Source organism: Erythrolamprus reginae, chromosome 7 (assembly GCF_031021105.1).
Source record: "Erythrolamprus reginae isolate rEryReg1 chromosome 7, rEryReg1.hap1, whole genome shotgun sequence".
NCBI lineage: Eukaryota > Metazoa > Chordata > Lepidosauria > Squamata > Dipsadidae > Erythrolamprus > Erythrolamprus reginae.
In genome coordinates, this window is record NC_091956.1 from 54,813,683 (window position 1) to 54,837,939 (window position 24,257).

The window sequence follows — 24,257 nt, forward strand, 5'->3', positions numbered from 1 at the left end:
CACCTTCTTCCCTCCCTCCCTCCCATCACTCATTCCTCTCTTACTCTCCCCTTTCATAAGTTTCCTTGCTTCCTTCCTCTGTTCCTGTCCCTTCCCCCTTTCTTTTTTTCTTTCTTTCTTTCTTTCTTGCTTGCTTGCTTGCTTGCTCTTTTTCTTTCTCTCTTTTACCTTCCCTTCCTCTATTTCTTCTTTTCTTTCTCCTTCCCACCTTCTTCCCTCCCTCCCTCCCTTCACTCATTCCTCTCTTACTCTCCCCTTTCATAAGTTTCCTTGCTTCCTTCCTCTGTTCCTGTCCCTTCCCTCTTTCCTTCCTTCCTTCCCACCCTCCGCCCATTCATTCACCCATTCCTCTCTTGATCGCTTAAAGCCGGTCCCTGGTGCAAAAAGGGTTGGGGACCTCTGTCCTACAGGATTGGGTGGCAGAGAAGTTGAACATATGTAAATTTAAAAGTTTAAGAAAGTTTACAAGTTAAGTGAAAGAAACTTCATTATTCATTTATATGTACATGTACATTTCTTCATTAAAAACATGTCTTTCTGCATAATTTAGACTAACTTTGTGAGTTTTTTGAGGGCTGGAACCAATTAAAATTATTTACATTAATTCCTATGGGGAAAAGTCGTTCGAGATAAGAGCTGCTCGACTTAAGAGCCCAGGTCCGGAACGAATTAAACTCGTATCTCGAGGTACCACTGTATATGGGATACTTTAAAAAAAAAGTGATTTTTCCTTATGTCTTTCCATACCTCTAATAGATACTTCCTTAATGTATGTCTTTTAAAATATGAGTGGTTTTTTTCCTTGTCATACCATATAAATGCGTGCCATCCAAGCATAAGATCATGTCCTTCCAGGTTTAATGTTCTTTTGTTCTCTAGAGTTATCCAATCTCTAACCCAAGTTAATGTTGCAAATTTTAATTGTATGAAAAAATTAAAAGTGAGAAACCCCAATAATTATATTACATTATAAAATTATTTTATACCATAAATCACGTCTGTTAGTACTATGTACAAAACAGTTGGGTTTGCAATATATAAACAAACTAACAATGAATGTTTGCTTGTATTGAAGTACTGTAAGTTTAAGAGGTAGTATTGCAAATTGCCATAATAGGGAGCCAGAAAGCATGATTCTCCCTCTCCGCTCTCTCTGTTCTTTCTGCTGATTCACTGAGACTGATATAGTAAGCTCAACTATAGTTTGATAAATTTGTAAGCTGTAATGTATTGATTTATTGATTTATTGGATTTATATGCCGCCCCTCTCCGCAAACTCGGGGCGGTTCACAACAAGGTAAAAACAATACATAATAACAAATCCAATACCCATCAATCCAATTACAATTTAAGCTAAAAAATTCATAAAAAACAACCCCTGAATATTAAAAAACAAGCACACAATCAATCTAACACCAAAACAACATGGGCAAGGGGGAGATGTTTCAGTTGGGTTTTAAGGAGTTTGCGAAAGGCAAGGAGGGTGGGGGCAATCCTAATCTCAGGGGGGAGCTGGTTCCAGAGGGTCAGAGCTGCCACAGAGAAGGCTCTTCCCCTGGGTCCCGCCAGACGGCATTGTTTAGTCGATGGGACCCGGAGAATGCCAACTCTGTGGGACCGAACCCGTCACTGGGATTTGTGCGGCAGAAGGCGGTCCCGGAGATATGACAAAGGCAAACTTGTAATATTATTATTGTATTGAGAGATATTGACTGTTTAACTTGACTGTGCTATTTCTAAAGTAAACACTATTTTATATACTTTAATGTATCTGTCTTGTATGACTGAATATCTCCTGGATATCAGGTGAAATCCCACGTTTCTCTCTTTGCATGTCCTTAATAACTCAAGGGTTCTGCACCCTCCTTAACACTGTCTGAGTTAACCATAAATATCCACTGGAGACTAAATATTACTGGATGTTTCAATGCATTTTGAATGGCTATTTTCCTGGAATAAAATGGAAGGCCTTTGATTTTTTTGATGGGGAGGGGAATAAGGGAACATAAAAAATAGTTTCAGTAATCCAAAATGACTCCAATCCTTCCAACTTGACATTAGCAAGCCAATGTACATTAGCAAGCCAAAGTACCATTTGGAATGCTACCATAACAATAATCTATTGTTCTAAGCCCAAAGACATTTATGTTGAGGCGGTTTTGTCAATTGTATCAAGAAGTGAAGCATGCCTTTATGATAAACTGCTGTGAGTTATTTGCGTGCCCAATCACACTTGGCCAATAAAGAGTTCTATTCTATTCTATTCTATTCTATTCTATTCTATTCTAGCTGATAATGAAAAGGATATAATTCATTTTATTTGTTGTTTGGCATTGGTTTCTTAATTATTATTATTGTTTGCTGGAGCACTTCTGATATTTTAAAATCTATTTTTGTAAAATTTGATGCTAAAGAATTTGCTTCAGAAATTGTTTCAAAGTCTTTCAGACATGCATTCATAGATGGAATGTGGTATCCTTGCTACTTAATGATTTTGGAAGTAGCCCAAGGGCATATATCAAGTGTACAAACATTTCTTCAGGACCTTTAATATCTCTGGTGACTACTCTTCAATTGAATTTCAAGGAAAGATTGAAACTTATGAGAAATGATTCCTCTCATGAGCTTTTTCCCCCCAACAAGACTGCTATTATCAAGCTATTGGGATTCTTGCTCTTGAGAAATTGTTGAAAAAAGTATTCTTCCTCAGTAGAAATTGTTCCACAATTTACAATTATGGAGAATGTTGAATATTGTGGACTCAGATCTCAAAAACATCTTGAGACAGATTCGTAGGTGCATCTGACTAAGCAAATGGCAGATACTGCATCTACAATCCATGTTTTTTCCCTAGTTGTGATAAATGTCACCTTCAGCAATTGATCGTGGGATTAAGAATATTCATTTTAGTAGCAAGAACCGATACTCTCCTACAGATAGAGTCCCTTTATTGAAATGAATGAAGGTCTAGTAATTTAGGATGATTCAATGAGACCTCCTACACTCATAAATAATTATAGTGTCAACGGAGTCTCATCTGCGAAAACTTATGGTCTAATAAATTTGTCTGTCTTTAAGGGATCACAGATTTTACTGCATCAGTCTTACATGCTGGTATTAAGAAAATGTGTATACATTTATTATATACAATATGGACAAGTAATTCTAAAGCAGTGGTTCTATATGGTAAATAGTCAAAGGGTTGCTATTGGAATTCAAATCAAACGTGCTGGAACCTGAAAGTATCCCCAACACCTCATAAATAATAATGCAGAAATATTTGAGCAAAGTTCTCCCAAATATGTGGTTAGCCTGACATTCAGGAGATGTGCTTCTTATTTCCATGACCTTGAACACTGCTAAAAAGCCCTCAAAGTTCATCTAGTCATGTGTCCTGTGTGGTTTACCTGGGAGGCCCAAAGGTACCCATTATTGGCAACTTAAAATTTATTATTAATCTATCTATCTATCTATCTATCTATCTATCTATCTATCTATCTATCTATCTATCTATCTATCTGTTCTGGCTGACTCTCTGGTAGACTTCTCCCAAAAATTCACAGGTACAAATTTCACACACACACACGTTTGAAAATTCAAAACGATGTTCTTTATAATGAAAAGTCACTTAAACTAAGCCCTCTTTTGGTATAGCAAAGAGCACTTGTCTCCAAACAAACTGGTAATTTGTACAAGTCCCTTATCAGTTTTGTGATACTTAGATTGCAGCTGTGAGGTAATTCACAGTCCTTCTTTCACAAAGTGAAACACACTTTGCCCTGGTTTAGTTTCAAAGTGGGGAATAATCAACACACAAAAGGTCAAAGTCAGTAAAGCAATCACGAAACACAACGGTCAGATAATCCTACACAATGACCAAACCCATAGGCTGCTATTTATAGCAGCCTCACTAATTACCACAACCCCATCCAACCACAGATGGCCTCATTTTCTTTGATAATAATCTCTCAGTTGTTGTTGCCTATGCATCGCTCTCCGCATGCATGGCTGTATCATTAACTCTTGTTCTGAATCCAAGGAGGATCTAGATAATTGATCTCCTTCTGAGCTGTATGCCCCACTCTCCCCCTCCCTGTCACTCATGTCTTCTTGGTCAGAGGAGCCTTCATCATCAGATTCCACCAGGGGCAAAAACAGGCCTGCAGCATGTGGATGTCTCCCCCACATCTACAGTCCTTGGGGCAGGAGCTGGGCCAGAGCTAACCACAACCCTATCTATCTATCTATCTATCTATCTATCTATCTATCTATCTATCTATCTATCTATCTATCTATCTATCATATTTATCTATCATCTATATATTATCTAGCTATCAAGCTATATCTATGTCACTCACTCACTCTTTGTAAATGACTATGTTGATTTTATTATATTATCTTTGTAGTACAATTTCCGCATGTGGAAAAAATTATTAAAATAATGGATAATTTGGTCAATGATGTATTGTGGAGAATTTATAGAATAAATTTAAAACCTAAGGGGAACAAGTGCTTTCTTTATGTTATAACAATGCTTGTTACTTCTATATAATTGAAGTTGCAATACGAATTTCAGATGCTCTAAAAGCAACTTGGATTTCACTCCAGTTTTTAGATAGTGTATCTTTCAGGCATAACATTCACCTCTTGAACCTGCTGCAATAAAGATCATTTAACACCCTGGAATTATGCCCTTCAGCACAGTGAACAAATGCACTACTTCCTCATTTTCTGAACACTTAAAAGAATGGGCACATTATTTATGACATAATATCCTCTTTATGTGATTTATTCACAAGCAAAACAATTACTCTTGTGTTCAAAGAACCTTTGTCTGGCCTAGGCTAAACGGTGTTCGGCTTTTATGTTTCTCACTACATTTATAATCTCTATTTCCTCAGAAAGGTCTCTTCGAATGGGATTGCTAATATATAAAAAGGCTCACTTTTATATCTCTACCCAAGTTGCACAGATGTGACTAATCTCTGTTGTCACTACAGAATCCTAGGTATCTATCAAAGCAACGATTCAGAAAACAGCTCTACCTTTCAGGCCCATATCCAGATTTGAAAAAGATGCAGAAACTCTTTTATCTTCTCTGTTATGGTTGTGATAACCACAAGCTTATTTAGATTTATTTTTCAAAAGCTCATATTTGTTCTTTATTTTGGTCATTTAGTTTTTCCTATACAAATGATATTATTTAATGCACAGGCTTTCACATTCATGTCAAAACATGGGAAAGGAATAGCCTTTAAGTAAATATAGTTTAAATATAGTTTTTTAAAAATTACATGTATTGTTTGACTTTAATTACTTTTTAAAAATACACATTTCTGCAAAGTTGTTATTGATTTCATTCTTCAATGTCCTTTTTGAACATGAACAATTAAATGTTTTTAACCTTATGAATCTTTTTCAAATTTACTTCCTTTTCAGGTTTGTGTTTGCCATAGGGAGGGGCCCTCCACTCCATCATGTGGTTTTAGGAAGTGTTTGCAGATCTGGTTGCCTCCTTGGGCACTGAAGCCATCAAATTAGATTAGGTTTTTTTCTGCAAGGTGTAGTATATATATTGGAATACTTTGCCTGATTGTTGTAATTTTTTGGTTATTTCTTTATTGTGTATATTATGATTCTCTTTGAATTAAATTTTGTGGTCACATAAAACAATCATTTCTAGGAATAGCATTCACTTGTGCCTCCGAGATGTCATTATTTTCAGGTTTCAGCTCTTCATTTGAATCCTATTAAATTTCCTTGACATTTTTTTTCCCAATAGACTCACTGGCTATAAAAAATCGAGGTGGAATTGCAAGACTCTGTGGATATTTGTTTTCTTTTTCTGCGTCTTTGTTCTATCTCATGCAACACAGAGAACACTTTGTCTTATGAATAAATTCAAGTGGGCAGTGCATTCCTGCATGGAAAAAGGGAGAAGAATGTGATGGTCTAAATGGTACTTGCCAGATCAATAATTGATCTGACCGAGAAATTGCTTTTTTTCTATTCTATCCAGATCTTTCACTTCTTTTGTTTTTGGCTCATATAGTCTGATTTAGACTATCATCCTTTAAAAAAAAACTATCAACTTATTGATGTTGTACCAGCTACCAATGTTTCCGTGAGCAGATCTTTCGATAACTTATTTCCTAGCTATTTTTTTTAATAGGGTGATTAATATTAAATTTTCAGACAATTTGTAAAACTGAAATACAATAAAGCATTTTGAAATTACACAAGTTATAAACAGGCAACATAGCATAATTTCAGTATACTGTTTAATAAAAGCAATAACACTAGCAAAAGAAACAGAAAACATACTGAAGCTTTCTTCAATAATGATTACCTTGGGGATTTTGCAATAAAAGCAGAAAACCTTGCCTGGGTGACTGGACATTCCATTTGAAATAATCTGATAAACACTTGCTTTTATCCATGCACATACATATAATTTCATGATAGTTTTAACATTTTCAACATCATGCACATGGGAAAAGTTAGAAAGTGTTGGATAAGGTATGTGTATTTTTTTTCTTTTGCCTTGTGTTTGTATTTTATAAATAGTATAAAATGAAAAACATGAAAAGAAATAATGGAATAGTTCTTAAAATTTATCCTCAGTGAAGTCATTTGTTAGATATGTCTATATTGTTATTGCTGTGTAAAGTGGTGGGATAAGCAACCTGGGGACCAAATTTTTTCCATAAAAGTAGATTTGATAACATGAATCACTTCTTAGTTCATTTTCTTTTTTGCCTGAAGTATATTCCTATGAAACAGGAATATTTGAGCCGTGTAATAAACTGAGTAGTTTGTTCAATCCTGTTTACTTTTTATTGCATTTTTTCCAGTATTCTAAATTCTAAATGATTTAATTTTTTTTACAATGCTAACTACACCAATAAACCTTCATTGTTCATATTGAAAGGGGGAAATAAATCATTTGCATATATGTTATGCTTAAGTATTAATTTAGATATCAGTTCCGAGTAAAAAGTCTAAATAATAATAATAATAATAATAATAATAATAATAATAACAACAACAACAACAACAATAATAATAATTAGATTTGTATGCCGCCCCTCTCCGAGGCCTCGGAGCGGCTCACAAAAACAATACCACGGCTCATAAGTTCTTGCAGGACCAGTGCGGTTTTGCTGCTGCACCTGTGGTGGTAGCAAAATCGTGCGCGGAGCTGCAGATAAAATCTCGCCGAAACACAGGCACAATTTTGCTATCCCACCACTGCTTATGGGCATGGCTTTGTGGGTGTGGCAGGGGAAGGATACTGTAAAATCTCCATTCCCACCTTATTTCAGGGGAAGGTGAAACTCCCCATTTCCTCCTGATCAGCTGGGACTTGGGAGGCAGAGAATAGATGGGCTGAGCCAGTAAGAGGTAGTATTTACCAGTTATTTGAATAACTCAAAATTTCTGCTCTCAGTTCTCCAGAACTAGTCAGAAACTGCTGAATCCCACTTCTGGTTGAAATTATAACACGATATTCCTTAAGTGAAAATTTTGAAAAAAGTCTGGCCTTTCCTAGGTTTTTGTGTACCTTCTAGCACATAGCACAGGAAACAGATACCAGATCTATAATCATGTTAAAATAAGATGATATGCCTTGTCAGTGATCTGTTAGAAGGCATTTTTTGATGGGGTTAAAACAAGTTCTGTTTGATACATGTAACCCTTAACCTACAACTGGTTGTTTAATAACTATTCAAAATTATGACAGAGTTCTTTATGACCTCTCTTTGAAGCTATGACTATTACACTTTGAAGTCACCTAGTTTTATTTTGTGCAGTTGACAAGCAATTTGCATTTATGGACAGTTGCAGCCTCCCGAACATATATGACCTCAATTTGTGGCAAGTTTAGGGGGAATTTTCTGGTAGAAAACTGCAAAGAACACCCACTGGATATGGTGCATTCACTTAACAAGTACATGGTTCATTTAACAACCATGGTGATTTGCTTTACAACCATAGTAGAAACAGTCATAAAATTCAAGTCCAGTCAGGTGGTGATTAGACATGACCATAACAAATTACAACCTAAATTCTGGACTCCATTGTAGTCATAATTCAGACCATAGATTCTGTGTAACCTTTCTCTTTCTGATATTTATTTCCCCTCTTGTTTCTTATTTTCTTTTAATCCTTTTCTATCCCTTTTTTCAGAGCCAGGAATGCATTTTAGCAGGAGTGGGGGTGGGGTGAGGTGTATCTGTGTGCTTGCTAAAGATGTCAGAAATTGAGACTGAATGAAATAGAGGAAGATGATTTTTGTTTGTTTGTTTGTTTGTTTGTTTGTCTGTCTGTCTGTCTGTCTGTCTATTTATTTATTTATTTATTTATTCATTCATTCATTCATTCATTCATTCATTCATTCATTCATTTATTGTTAGAGTTGAAAGGGACCATGAAGGCCACCGAGTTCAACCTCCTGCCCAAGCAGGAACCCTATAGTACACCAGTCAAGTGGCAGTTCAATCTTCTCTTAAAAATGTCCAGAGTGTTGGAGTTCACAACGTCTGCTGGTAGGTTATTCCATTGGTTGATCGCTCTGACCGTCAGGAAGTTCCTCCTTATCTCCATGTTGAATCTCTCCTTGGTCAGCTTCCAGCAGTTGTTCCTCATCCGGCCCTCTGGTGCCCTGAAGAATAAAGTGATCCCCTCCTCTCTGTGACATACCCTCGTATACTTGTAGACTGCTATCATGTCCGCTCTGGCCCTCCTTTTCCTCTAGGCTATCCATGCCCAGTTCCCTCAGTCTCTCTTCGTAAGTCTTGGTTTCCAATCCCTTAATCATCTTGGTTACTCTTTTTTGCACCTTATCCAGAGTTTCAATGTTTCTTTTGAAGTGTGGTGACCAGAACTGAATACAGTACTCCAGGTGTGGTCGGACCAGGACGTAGTAGAGTGGTATTATGTGACACTCCAAGTAATAGTTGCTCACTGCTTACCTACCTGATTGAAGAGGGATTTTTTCCTAGCAAGCAAAGTTGTAGTGCAAAAATATTCCATACCAAGAAATGTTCCATTCTGTCAGAATTCAGTATTCATATTCAGATCCAATAGTTTGAACAACTTTCTTTCTCTCTTTCTCTCTATGTTCTATATTATGTCTATATTATGAAAACATTAAAAAATGTATTAAAAATGTATTAAAATATTGAAAAATAAAAATGAGAAAAAAGAAACAATGAACTACAAAGGACTTCTAAATTTAAGTTAATAAAGAAAACCATGTCTAAATTTTTTTAAAAAACAAATTGCATCTTCTCTTTCCATTTATATTTTTATCCAAAATATTGAAATGTTTCATTTCATGTTAGTTATTGTTGTTAGTTGTTAGTTTCTGAGTCCCAAAAAGCAAAAATCTAGTAATCACTGTATTTGTTGCTGATATAGTTGTGTGGAAACTGCTCTTGCCTAATTAGTTAGATTTCTGTTGTGAGTCAGTTTTGCCATTGTAGCATGTTCTCTGATTTTAGTTGCCCAGTTAATATTGGAGGACAAGTAATCTCTTTTTGATGTTGTGCTAGGTTTATTCCTGCTGTGGTCAACATATTTTAGTAAATTTTTATTTTTTCTGTTTTCTGGGATTATAAATAAATAAATACAAGTGAAAGGTTTCTCCCTTTCTTGCAGGGATAAAAGCTGCAGCTGTGTTGTAAGAGCATCATAAAAAAATAGGACAGGATAATAACATACCTTAGATATGAGGTCTCTCATATCTAAAAATCTCTATTTCTTTTGTTTTTCTAAGGCAAAGTTGGATGATACTGTGTTTCCCCGAAAATAAGATCCTGTCTTATAAGTTTTGAACCCCGAAATAAATGTTTGGCCTTATTTGCAGGAGAGGCGGAGTAACGACACAGACACAAGAGCTGGATTTAAAACTGGGTCATTTTTATTAAAATAAATTTGCATAATTTATTTATTTAAATTAGCATAATCAACATAATTAACTATGACCCTAATAAGGACCCGCAGGGTCAAACAATTGCTTCCGGGCCGGAAAATGATGTAGAATAAACTTCCGGGGCAACTTATGGGCGTAGCTCCATGCTAATCCAGGTGAGGGACCCCTCCCTCACCTGAGACCATGCCATGCATTTGCATGTGGGAGGTCCCGCCGGCTAACCCCTAAAAGGGGAATTAAATGGGTGAGACCCAAAGACAGGTTCCCCCCAACTGCTCAGGTCATCAAAACCACAAGCCTTTGGAAAGAACCTGTTAATCATCCCCAAAGATGCCCAACGGAGGACACGCAGTTGCTAAACCACCACCCAGTTTTCCGCCCCTAACCTGCCTACCCAAATGACCAAAGGTAAGCCAATTAACCTAAACGGGTGCAAGCACCCCCTAACCGCTTTATCTGTCTCCACAGTGAGGAATAGGTGAAAAAACGGTCATGGCTAAGGGGCCAGACCGCCAAAAATTCCTATTCGGCCCCATAGGGCGACCCATATTAGCACACTGTAAGATAGGGAAGGCGGGTGGGTGTCTGCTTTACTTGATGAGTCCGGGCGAAAAGGGAAAGCCTTGGACCTGCACACCATTTTATAGTGCAGGCAGGCCCCGCCCGGATACGTCATTGATCAGATCTCGGCCGAAAACCAAGATGGCGGCTGCGTCATGTGTCCCTTGTCTCCCTGAGCCTCATGCAAAAGGCGCCGGTGGTGTAAGTACCACCGGCGCTATTTCGGGGAGGTCTTATTATTTTGGGGTGCATGGAGCAAGATGGAGCTCCTCTTGCCATCTTACCTGATTTCCAGCTCTGTCTAACCCTAACAGAGGAAATGGCACAGACCGGTTGTTAAATATTTTCAGGAAGAGCTTATTTTGAGGAGGAGATCTTATTTTCAGGGGAGGTTTTATATTCTGAGAAACATGGTAGTTCCACATTTAACCATAATCATATAGAGACTAATCTTGGTATTGAGTCTTGTACTATTTTTCCAAGTGTGGATGTTCTTAAGAATCTTTGATACTTTTGAATGATTTATATGGCATGACTTTTGTTTCATCAATTACAACAAAGAACAAAATATTCTGTTCTAGAGACATGAGAATGGAAATAAAAACAGTATATATACAACAGTAATAGTATACATTTAGGGATTTTTTTGAGTATATTTGAATGGATTTTTTCAGTGTATTTGAATGAGGAAAGCCAGCTGTGTTTTAGCTGAAAAGAAGAGATTAAAAAGAGGGAAAGTGTAGGTGGGAAGAAGGAAATCCATAGCCAAATATGGAAAAAAAAACCTGCCTTCATTTTTAAAAATGGAAGGTGAAGTGGAAGAAAAAGCTGTAATATATAGGAAATTTGGCTGGCAAAAAAAAAGCAGGTGTGGGCTATTTAGGGCAAGATTAAAGACTGAACCTGCACTTTAATTGCTGCACTGCATGAACAAAATCTGAACAGCAAGGTTTATTTCAAAGATTGGTTAAGAGTTATGTTTAGTCAGCAGATTTAATTTGGTTAAATGGATTTCTATCAAATTGGAGATTGGTATTGCAGACAAATAATATTGATAGTCTGTTCCCAGGATCAAAAGAGAGCGAATTCCTGTGAGTCCTTTTAAGAACCAATTTCCAGGATAGGTTAATGTTTAAATTTGGTTTGAGGGTCATAAACTCATTTTCTATCAACCTTGCAATCAGAACTGCAAATACCTGAAATTCAAAACCCGTGTTTATATCCTACTCACCTAACACCTTTACTCATTTTTATTGCTTCATCATTATGAACTGATAATAAATCACCAACTTCAATATTTCTTTCAATATTGCTTATCTTTCAAACTATGCAAACTTCAGTTAAATTCTATAAAGATAGATCTTTTGTGGACTTCAGTAGTAAAATGTTTATCTAACAAATGGCTAGCATTTACTTGTTATTTCAGTTTGAATTTTGAGCTGAGATAAGGTCAAATAATCTATTTTTGGCCTGCTATTCTAACTGAGAGTATCACCACACCAGAGGTGGGTTCTAACTTACCTTGCCACTGGTTCACTTCCTCCTGGGCTGCATGGGCAAGCATGCACCTCATGTACACTTTGTGCATGCATAGTGCCAAAAACATGACTTCTGCATATGCAGAGAAGCAAAAATTAGCTTCTGTGCATGCATAGAAATAAAAAACAAGATGGTAGTGCCCATGGACCAACATTGAAAGAACCGGCTCCATGAAGTCACCACCGGTTCTAAACACCAATTATTATTATTATTATTATTATTATTATTATTATTATTATTATTATTATTATTATTTGTGGTTAGCTCTGGCCCAGCTCCTGCCCCAAGGAATGTGCAGGTGGATGTGGGGGAGACATCCACATGCCGCAGGCCTGTTTTGCTCCCAATGGAATCTGCCGATTAAGCCTCCTCTGACCAAGGAAGCATGAGTGACAGGGAAGAGGGGAATTTGGCAGACAGCCCAGGAGGAGATCAATCATCTGTATCATCCTTGGATTCTGAACAAGAATTAATGACACATCCACGCATGCGTAGAGTGATGCATAGGATATAACAACTGAAGGATTATTACAAGAGAAAATGAGGCCACCTGTGGTTGGGTGGGGCTCCAGTAATTAGGGCTGCTGCTATAAATAGCAGTGTGTGGGTTTGGCTGTTGTGAAAGAGTATCTGATCGCAGTTCTTCCGGAATCCTGTGTTGCTGTTTTCTGGACTTTGTTTGTTGACTTTTCACACCTTTGAAACCAAAGCAGAACAGCGTGTGTGTGTGTCTCACTTCGTTGGAAGAAGAAGGGGTGTGAAGTTTCTTCACAGCTGCTAGCTAAGTACTTAATGACTGCTTAAGGGAAATTGTACAGACTACCCAGTTGTTTTGGGACGAGTGCTCTTTGCAATACAAAAAGAGTGTTTAGTTTATTTTGAATTTTGTGATAAAGAGCATTGTTTTGAATTTTCAAACGTGTGTGTGTTTGAAATTTGTACCCTTGAATTTTTGGAGGCTCCTACCAGAGAGCCCGGCAGAACATCATCATCATCATCATTAATTAGATTTGTATGCAGTCCCTCTCTGAAGACTCAGAGTGGCTGAAAACAACAAAACAGTACAAATCCAATGATTAAAATAATTTAAAAATCCTTAATATAAAAAACAATCATAGATCTCATACAAACCATACATAAAACGGGAATGGCCCAGGGAAATCAATTTTCCCATGCCTGATGACAGAGGTGGGTTTTAAGGAGTTTGTGAAAGGCAAGGAGGGTGGGGGCAATGCTAATCTCCTGATGCTAATGGTTCTAAACAACTAGTTTGAACCTCTAGGAATTCACCTCTTTACCACACACTTAGTAAGAAAATGTACTGACATTTCCAGAAAATAGACTACAAGCCTACTTTTAAGAATTACTTTAAAACATCTGTCCTGATATATAAGAATTATGGCATGCTTTTTTAAGATGTTCTCTAAGTAAGATAATTTCAGCTCAATCATTTGTGCCTTGAGGGAGAAATCTGGTTGATCTGTTTGTGAAAATCCACAGTATTTCCAGAAATGTTTTTTTTTTAATTCATTCAAGACTCTGGGAAAGGAAAAGTCTTTACTTTCTTAATTTTGTTCTCAATTCATGCATTACCATTGAACTGACTTATGTCAATGAAATACTTTACAAACCTCCTGATGAGATTGCATTAGAGATTTAAAAGCAAGGTTTTAAACCTAGGCAGAAAAGCCATAGATATAAGTACAGATTAGGCAGAAGCTCACTCAAAAACAGTAACTGTGAGAGAAACCTTGGAATCCTAGTGGACAATCACTTAAATGTGAACTAGCAGAGTGGAGAAGGAACCAAAAAAGCTAATACAATCCCTGGTTGTATAAACAGAAGTATAGAATCAAAATTATGTGACGTATTAGTAGCACTTTATAAATCCTTAGTAAGACCTGGAATACTGCTTCCAATTTTGGTCATTACAAAAAAGTTGTTGAGACTTTGGAAAAACTGCAAAGAAGAAAATAAGGGCCTGGAGAAAAAAAGATATTAAGAATGGTTGCAGAAAATGGGTATGGCTAATTTACAGAAAAGAACTAGGGGTGACATGATAGGAGCACTCCAGTATTTGAGGGGCTGCCAGTAAGAAGAGGGGGTCAACTTTTCTTCTAAAGCACCAGAAGGCAAGACAAGAAACAATGTATGGAAATTAATCAAGGGAGGCGCAGGAGGTAGAGTGCTGTACTGCATGCCACTGAAGCTGACTGTAGATCTGTAGGTCAGCGGTTCAAATCTCATCACCGGGTCCAGGTTGAGTCAGCCTTCCATCCTTCCGAGGTGGGAAAATGAGGACCCGGATTGTGGGGGCAATATGCTGGCTCTGTTAAAAAGTGCTATTGTTAACATGTTGTAAGCCGCCCTGAGTCTAAGGAGAAGGACGGCATAAAAATCAAATAAATAAATAAATAAATAAATAAATAAATTTGGAATTAAGGACAATGAGTATTTATTGATTAGCCCTTGAGCCATATAAAAGTGCAAAGTTCCAGAAATAAATTACAGCGATACCTCGTCTTATGAACCCCTCATCATTTTGAGATATGAACCCGGGATTTAAGATTTTTTTGCCTCTTCTTCCGAACTATTTTCACCTTACGAACCCGCTGCTGCCGCTGGGATGTCCTGGCTCCAGCCTTCCATTGCCAGCAAAGCGCCCATTTTTGCGATGCTGGGATTCTCTTGCAGCATCGCAAAAATGCAGAAGTCTGGAGGTGGGGTTTCCCATGGAGGGGAGCCTCAAGGGAATCCCACCAGTGCGAAAATGGGCGCTTCAGCTGGCAAAAGGGGTGAATTTTGGGCTTGCATGCATTAATCGCTTTTCCATTGATGGGAAACATTGTTTCGTCTTACAAACTTTTAACCTTACGAATGTCGTCCTGGAACCAATTAAGTTCGTAAGGCAAGGTATCACTGTACTGCTAAAATTTGATAAAAGCTATTTAAAATGGAATTGGATAACCTACAATTTAAAATGAAATTGGGATAAAATATAGTCTAAAATGAAATTGGAATATAATACAATAACTTAAGTCTGACAGTCTCAAAATGGGTGAACAGTGCGGTCAGGCGGTAGGGAAAGCAAGTAGAATGCTTGGCTACATAGCTAGAGGTATAACAAGCAGGAAGAGGGAGATTGTGATCCTGCTGTATAGAGCATAGTGAGGCCACATTTGGAATACTGTATCCATTTCTGGAGACCTCACCTACAAAAAGATATTGATAAAATTGAATGGGTCCAAAGATGGGCTACAAGAATGGTGGAAGGTCTTAAGCATAAAACGTATCAGGAAAGACTTAATGAACTCAATCGGTATAGTCTGGAGGAGAGAAGGGAAAGGGATAGACATGATCGAAACATTTAAATATGTTAAAGGATTAAATAAGGTTCAGGAGGGAAGTGTTTTTAATAGTAAAGTGAACACAAGAAAAAGGAGGCACAGTCTGAGGTTAGTTGAGGGAAAGATCAGAAGCAACATGAGAAAATATTATTTTACTGAAAGAGTAGTAAATGCTTGGAACAAACTTCCAGCAGACGTGTAAATCCAGCAGATGGTAAATCCACAGTAACTGAATTTAAACATGCCTGGGATAAACATCCTAAGATAAAATACAGGAAATAGTATAATGGCAGACTGGATGCACCATGAGGTCTTTTTCTGCTGTCAATCTTCTATGTTTCTATTGATTAAATTTGATAAAATTATATGTTGGTGTCACCCTTGCAATCTACCCCAATCAGTCCCACACATGCAGGTCTCAACGGAACCATTTTGTTTAAGTACTGTGCTTTGTTAAATGTTATTTTCAGATTCTGCACATCAAGTAAGTTGTTTCGATATGAGGATCCTAATGGGTCATTTGTTTGGTATAAAGACCAAAGTACCTTTCTCTTACCTTCTTGTACAGGCATCAATCAAATAGGATGTGAACCAGATCTTCTACCTCTGCCACTCTGCAAAGATGCTCATTGTAGGGTATTTTATTTGCTGTAGTAGACATAACCTGGGGAGTCTATCAGTCTCCATTTCATTGACTTTGTGCCAGTAGTTATGTGCTCTAATTTTGGATAGTGCATGAAATGTATGAATTCTGGTTTCAACTCTAACTGCTGCAGCAGATATTCTTAGATTCACCCAAAATACATTTAAAATGTCTGTATTTCTTCTAGGACTGTGGTTGAGTATAGATTCCAAATTTCTGCTCCATAAAAGAGCACGTTATTAACTTTAACTTTAACCTTAATTTTATATACTTTAATTAATGGAGCTAGGGAGCATGGGTATCTATGATTCTTTAGTTTAAGCAGTAAATTCAAATGAAATTTTGTTCTAAGTGTACTCCATTGATGATGGCAAGTCCAAGATCCAGTCTTGGAAAAAGTTGCACCTGAATATACAAAGGTGTTAACCTGTTCAATTGGTTCACTGTCTAATTGCAATTCCAGAAACTTGGAATTAAGGAGAAACTTCTTAATAGTGAGGACAATTAACCAATGGAGCAGCTTGCCTTCAGAAGTTGTGAGTGATTCATCACTGGAGATTCTTAAGAAGAGACTGGATAACCACTTGACTGAAATGGTTGAACTGGAAGATCTCCAAGGTCCCTTCCAGTTCTATTCTGATTGGATTGTATTGAATCTGATTGAGATATTTTACAGCGTTAAAAGTCTCACAATATTAACAATAAACTATTAACAATTTTCCATAAGTTTATTTTTTAAAGTAATTTATTGCAAGCAAAATATAATAGAAGATCAGAATCATGCAATCCATTGCAAGCAAAAGTTGCACTTTAAAGAAGCAGAATAGGAAAAATATTGACAATCAATCAATTGATCCACACATTTAGGATTGGCTGATGGGGACCCAATGATTCTCCTTTACAAGATCAGAATCCTTTAACACTGGAAAGAGATAAGACAAATGGTCCTATGAGACTTAAATATCCTTTGTGCACTTGCAGTTAAAAGGTAACATTTTTAAAATAGCTACTATTATATATTTATCAGCGTTTTATTATAGTGCTGAAAACCAAGTCCTTCTTTGGCTAAGGATTATTGAGTATGATGTTAAATGTACCCACAGCTGTTAAGAGGAAAATTTGAGAAACAAGATGTCGTGAGCAGGTGAACTTAACAATAGGGAATATGATTTATATTGCTAGTATGCCATGATAAATTCACCTCAGTGTGTCCCTCTTCAGAAATGATTACACTCTAAAGCAGCATATATCATTTCTTTTCCTCTTCTGTATTTCTCTCTCCAGCTGTTTACATATATAGGATAGGATAGGTACTCATAATACTTAGCAAAGACTGAAATCTCTCTCACTCTCTCTCTCCCCTCCCTCCTTCCTTCCCTCCCATCCTCCCTTGCTTTTTCCCTCCTTCATCTATCTATCTATCTATCTATCTATCTATCTATCTATCTATCTATCTATCCATCCATTTATCTATCATCTATCTATCATCTATCTATCTATCTAGCCTCCATGCATGCATGCATGCATCCATCCATCCAATTTCATTCATAATAATTTTGAATTGAGAATGAAATTTTATTCACTTTAATTTAATTCACACAAAAAAAGAAATTTAACAATATGTTTGTATTGTACGGGAACATAACTGAAATGCATTCAGGAAGTAGATTTTCTTTCCTTATAATATTTATATCAAATAGAAACTAAACTTACTGATTTATAGGTAAAGTTATCTAAAGGTCTCCTTCCAAAATCAGAAATCAATTCCAAAGAAATTGCTGGTGGTATCGGAAGAAAGACTCAAAACAATAAAGCTAGATCTGCCCATGCAACATCACCTCAGGATGTGTAACTCTGTCTGGGAATCTCCCTGATTTGCCAAAGTGCGAGCTGTTCGAGAATGGGAGTTTAGAAGCTCCCTATTGGCTGTTGTGTCTGACAGCTGGCCATAAAAGATGTGGCAGTGGCTGCTAGCTGCTTGTTAAGAATTGTGGTTGCTGTTGCTCTGTTAGCCTTAATAAAGGCTTATTGGGGTTTATGTTCTGGCTCACCTCAGTTATTGCGTCCTTGCTTCATGGACTTAAAACTGGCGACAAGGGTGGGATACTGAAGCATGAACAACTGGAACTCTCAACCTGAGTTGAAAACCACCTCGAGCTTCCTGTCAAAAGGTAAATTGCCTCAGCAATCCTTTTCATGAAGGGTAGCAACAGCAATAATCCAACCTCCTTCAAGGCGTATAGTTCAGCCACAGAAATGTGGGACACATACATGGAGAGGTTTGAATGTTTCTTCCAGGTGAACAATCTGACTGAATTCCTCAGTGCTCAGAAGAGAGCCTAATTCCTGAATGCCTGTGGCCACCAGATGTTTTCCATTTTGTGGGCCCTAGTCACCACTCTACTAGTTTATACAGTGCCATGGGATGATCTCCTTACAGCTCAGGCATAGCCTGAGATTTTGCCTTCAGGCAATGAACTTAAAAGGAGGGTGATCCCATACATGGCCTTCCTTTGAGATGCTGCCCTGGACTGTGAATTCCCTGGCTTGGATGACTCCCTCCTGGAACAACTAGTATGCAATGTGCAGGACATTCATTTACAATGCTGCCTGACAGCCCACATGGAATTGTACCTTAAAGGGACATTAGATGAAGCCAGAGCCTCAGACATGTCAAACAACTTGACTGCTGAGATTCAAAAATTCCATCCCAGAGGATCCTGTCAGCCATTTTGCAGCCATCCACTACAAAGCTCCAGACCTAGACAAAGCTAGGGACAACAAAGATGAAGTTACCACCCTCAAGTCAATGCCTCAAAAGAAATGGCCCCTGCCATGAAAAAATGTCTAAGTTAAACGGACACCTATGGTTTCACTGGTTTCAGAACTTGTAGCAGAAGTTATCTTGCATTGTCTAGAAGCCATAACATTTCCACAGATACAACCAAAAATATGGATCAGACATTAATAGACATAGACATTAACAACATCTATAGACAATGCAAAAGAAACAATCAACCAGCCTATCGAAGAAGAAAAAAACACCGTAGCATCTCTCCACCAGTAATCAGCACCCAGCATAGATTATCTCCAAGGTTAACTTCAGAGTAATAATCAAGTAAACAATACCCCAATCAAGAAAGAGTCATCAGTAATCTCTAAGACCATCCAACCACAAAAACAGGCAAGTCCCCAGAGTATAAACTGACAGCAAACAGCACTACTTACTAGTACTGATGATATTACCTAGTTAGGGTAAGAAAACATCTGCAAGAAAACAAGCAAGCTCAGAAAGTACCAAGGACTCCTCTTTCATATATAGTTTATCACCATTTCTAGCCATGCAGAAATGCCCCCAGATACTAGATTTGCACTTCCACTTTCTGGGAAGTACTTCTGGCCAGAGTGAACCTAAACCATGCCCAAGCCTAAAAGAGACAGCCTAAAAGAAGCATCCTACCCAGATGCGACAATCAGTCATATTCACCTTGCATTCCAATAAATGATGCTTATGATACGTCTACTTTGACAATGATATGACTACAATGATAATTATTTGACAATTATACAATAGAACTTAAAAAAAAAATAGTCTAGCCAATTATTATCAATGATTTTCAAACTTCTTGTATTCTAGTAATTGTAATTATGGAAAAGCAAGCAATGAAAAAGATGCCAGCACATATTTTCTGCATCATGTTATTTTTATACCCTTGATTTTTTTTATTTATGTAGCATACAGGCAGTTCCTGACACCTTCCAATTGCTGCAGGCAACCACAAAATGTCACTGGCAAGTGAACTTTTCCCTTTAACTATGCAGGCTTAAGTGTGAAGTCAATTGGCACTCAGCTAAAATAACTCAACCTAGGTGGGAATGGAAAGATTTTGTCACGCAAAGTAAACTTGTTCGTCTTACAAAGTTCAGTTTCTCTGACCCCTAGCTCAACTGAATTTGTCATATACAGACCGATTCACACTTGCAGTAGTTTTTTTGTCTATAGAACTCACCTAAAAATGAAATGCCTAAATTCAAGGCTGGGTCATATCTTACAGTGAAGAATTAGGCAGATATTTTTATAGAAGTCTACATCCATCTGAAGTTTATGACGAACAATATTTAAGAGATAAGGTTGATATCTTTTTAAAAAAAGATCTTGGTTTTTATAATGAACATGTATATATTTTCAAAGGTAAAATTCAACATTCATTGGAAGCCATAAACTCCTTAAGCATCCATCTATCTCTTTTAGTTTTCCATAAGGACATCTAACACTGCTATAGTATTGGTCTAAGGATATTTGGTGGGATAATCTGTCCTCCATTAGGAATTATCTTTTTCCATCCATCCCTCATTACCATCATGATGTAGCATTGTTCATTTCTGGAGAATGTATCTAGTTATCTTACATATTCAACAGAAGCATGCATTTTGCAGATGCTAACATTTACATAGAGAAGAGGATAACTATTTTGCTGGAGAGACGGAGTAACGACACGGACACAAGAGCTGGATTTAAATTGGGTCATTTTTATTAACATAAATTTGCATAATTTATTCAATACTTTGCATAAATTAGCATAATCAACTATTACCCGGAAATGGACCTGCAGGGTCAAACAACTACTTCCGGGGCGGAAATGACGTTATGCCAAAAAACATTCCTGGGCAACTCATGGGCGTATCTCGATGCAAGTCCAGGTGAGGGCCAGGCCGTCACCTGCGACCCTGCCATGCTGTGCATGAGGGGGGTCCCACCGGCTAACCGGAATCCGGTAATTAAAGGTGCAGGACCCAAAGACAGGTTCCCCCCAGCTGCTCAGGCAGAAACTCCCTCCATGAGCTTGCGGAGAACCTGTCAATCATCCCCAAAGATGCCCAAGGGAGAACGCGCGGTTGCTAAACCACCCCAGTTTTCCGCCCCTAACCTGCCACAGGAGTGGGGGTCAGATCTCTATCTTGGCCCCCCGACTCCCCCCTCTAGCTGCGCCAGCACACGCAGAGACCGCTGCAGGTCCTGTAAGAAAATGGCGTTCCCCTGCTCAGACAGGTGAACGCCATCGTCCCGGCAAAGCCATGGCCGGTCTATTGAGATAAGGGGATGGGGTACTACCACTCCCCCCAATTCCCTAACCGTTTTACCCATAGCCCTATTCACCCGTCGCCTAGCCCAGTGAATGGCCCTAAGGGAAGAGACGTCCCTCCACACAAGCCTAGGTAATATTTCTGACCACACCACTTGCGTGGTGGGCCATGCCTCACGAAGCCTTCGCAGGTCTTCGCGTGCCTGGATGATCAGCGCCAGGCCTCCCAGTATGCACAGGTCATTGCCACCTAAGTGCAATACCAGCCACCTGGGTGCGGCCACAGGATGCTGCCCACCCAGACCCCCTTGGGCACGACTCCAGGAGCCGCCCCCCATATTGCCGGGCGCAGCCACAGAATGCTGACCGCCCAGCAACGCCGGTAGGAGACCCTCCCACCGCATACCTCTCCGGCCCATCCAGGTAACCTTGACCCACTGCCCCAGGGACAGATGGGTCCCGATGGCGCTCCTGGCTGCCGCGCGGCCGGCCCAGAAAATCATGCTGTGGCCACACAGCAGCGCCGTCGGTTTCGTGTTAGCCTGGGGACCTGCAAGAGGACACACACAGAGAGAGGTTACCTAGCCTAAGCCCTGCCTAGGATCCTCAGCAGGCCTAACATAACCCAAATATGCCGCTGACCGCCAGCGGCCGATCTCCCGAATCCGATGGGCCGGGAAACCAGAAAGTGCCGCGCTAGTGGCGGCGCCGATACGGAACGAATGTGTTCCGTAACCGGAGGGATCCATGCCCACCTGGGCCATTGCCCTGGATACCAGCGCCCAAAATTGGAAACGGGTCAAAGGGGTGCTGTCCCAATGCCTAAACAGGTACCCCTGACCTGACCCCCGCAGACCACAATAAAGCTGTAGGGCGGCCACCGGACACACTGACTGGTCGGTGGCCGCACTAAGTTGGATGGTAACCTCTCTGCGCAGCTGATCCGTCTTAGACCGCCTTACTACAAGGGACACCCCCCCTTGTCTAAAGGCCAGATCAGCATACTGGAAGGCTCGGAGCGAAGTGTCAGCCTGAGACGAGGCCATGGCCTCGCTGACCCGAAGGGCCCCAAAAAACATGACACAAGCCGCTGCCCTAAAAAGACGGGCCTCGTACAATGAGGAACACAGACTGTCAAAAACCACGTTGATTGAAGACAGCTGCTCCACCGTCAGAGCCTGACGAGTGTCACCAGGGGCCCCCGCTTGCTCCCTAAGCCAGCCTTCCAGCATCTTCCGGATGCGAAAGTCACCCGAAAGATCTGCAAACCCCCCCGCCTTGGACAGAAAGGTGAGGCCGGCTAACCGGGACCGGATTGTCCTAACTGACAGGCCACGCTGCCTAAGTTGGATGCAAAACTCAGCCAAATGCTCTACAGGGACAGGCCAACTAAGCTGGTAACCCCTGCCCTGCCTGAACTCCCCAAACTCCTTACCTGCACGCTGGTATGCCCTGAGGGCGCCGGGCGCTACAGACAAGGAGATTGCCCGGGATGCCTCGTCTCTCCACCACTCTGGATCCCCCCAGACTCCAGAGATGGCTGGGGAACGCTTCTGGCAACTCTCGGGACCACGGGGCCAGGGTCCGAAACCTGGACAACTGACCACGGGACAAGGCATCAGCAACCCCGTTATCTAACCCGGGGACATGCTTAGCCAAAAACAATGCGTTTAGAGACAAGGACCTGTGCACAAAATGGCGGACAAGCCGCATGACCCTGTCGCTCTTTGAGGACAGGGCATTCACCACATGGACAACCGCTAGGTTGTCACCCAAAAGTGCACGGTCTTGTCCCTAAACTGCTCCCCCCAAAGCTCTAAGGCCACTATTAAGGGGAAGAGCTCCAAGAACGTCAGGTCCTTAACCAACGAAGAGGCACTCCATTCCGGAGGCCATGCCGACCAGCACCACTGGTCACCTAACACCACCCCGAAACCACAAGTCCCCGCGGCATCAGAGCAGAGCTGCAACTCAGCTTCCAAAAGAAGCTCGTGCCTCCAGAAAGACAAACCATTAAACCTACCCAAGAAATCCCGCCACACGCCGAGGTCAGACCTGACCCCAGCGCAAAGGCGGGTACGATGATGGGGCAAACGGAGCCCCTTCATCGCATCATACAACCTCCTGGAAAAAGCCCTACCAGGAACCACTACCCGACAGGCAAAATTAAGAATGCCTGCCAATTCCTGAAGCTGCCGTAGGGTCACCTTCCGGCAGCCCAGCACCTCATCAAGCTTCCGCTTAATCTTAACCAACTTCTCTAGGGGCAATCTGGAAGATTGCTCCTCTGAGTCCAATTCAATACCCAGAAAGGTAATCCTGGTGGCGGGGCCTTCGGTCTTCTCAGAGGCTAAAGGCACCCCCAATTGAGCACAAAGGGCTTCGAAGTCCCGCATCAGAGCAAAACATTGCTCCGAATGCGCAGGCCCCGCCAACAGGAAATCATCAAGGTAGTGAACGACAGTACCCAGACCACTTTGCCTCCTGAGCGCCCATTCCAAAAAGGTGCTAAAACTCTCGAAAAGAGAGCACGAGACAGAGCAACCCATAGGCAAGGCCCTGTCCACGTAATAACCCCCTTCGAAACGGAAGCCCAAAAGCTCAAAATCGTCTGGGTGTATGGGGAGGAGCCGGAATGCCGACTTAATGTCGCATTTACCCATAAGGGCTCCCACCCCACACTTCCTAACCATAGTCACGGCAGCGTCAAAGGACGCATACCGGACTGAACACAGCTCGTCAGGAATGAAATCATTCACTGACTCCCCTTTTGGAAAAGACAAATGGTGAATCAACCTAAATTCACCACTCGCCTTTTTGGGGACCACACCTAAGGGAGACACGCGAAGATTCGGGAAGGGCGGTTCCGGGAAAGGCCCGAGGACCCTGCCCTCGGCCACCTCCTTCCGAATCTTCTCCCTAACAATGTCCTCATGACCAACAACCGACCTAAGGTTGTCAGACATGAAGGCCCTCCTAACACCCAGGTAAGGGATCCTAAATCCCTCCGAAAAACCTAGCAAGAGAGCGGCCGCTCTCGAGCGAGGGTGGTAGTCACCCAACCAACCCTCAAGCACCATTAAATTAATTGGGCTGGGCCCCTTTTCCCCCATCAGGTGGGGGAGGCTTTGGGAGACCCGAGCCTT

General features: G+C 40.2%; 1 long non-coding RNA gene across 1 annotated transcript in view; it reads left to right on the plus strand.

The window, feature by feature from the left end:
- Positions 1-6,425: 6,425 nt before the first annotated feature.
- The window catches only part of LOC139169939 (uncharacterized), an 81,940-nt gene continuing 64,108 nt past the window's right edge, over positions 6,426-24,257 (plus strand). The window contains exons 1-2 of the long non-coding RNA XR_011559556.1: positions 6,426-6,519; positions 8,418-8,549. This is a non-coding gene — a long non-coding RNA (uncharacterized lncRNA). The remainder of the gene's footprint in view (positions 6,520-8,417; positions 8,550-24,257) is intronic.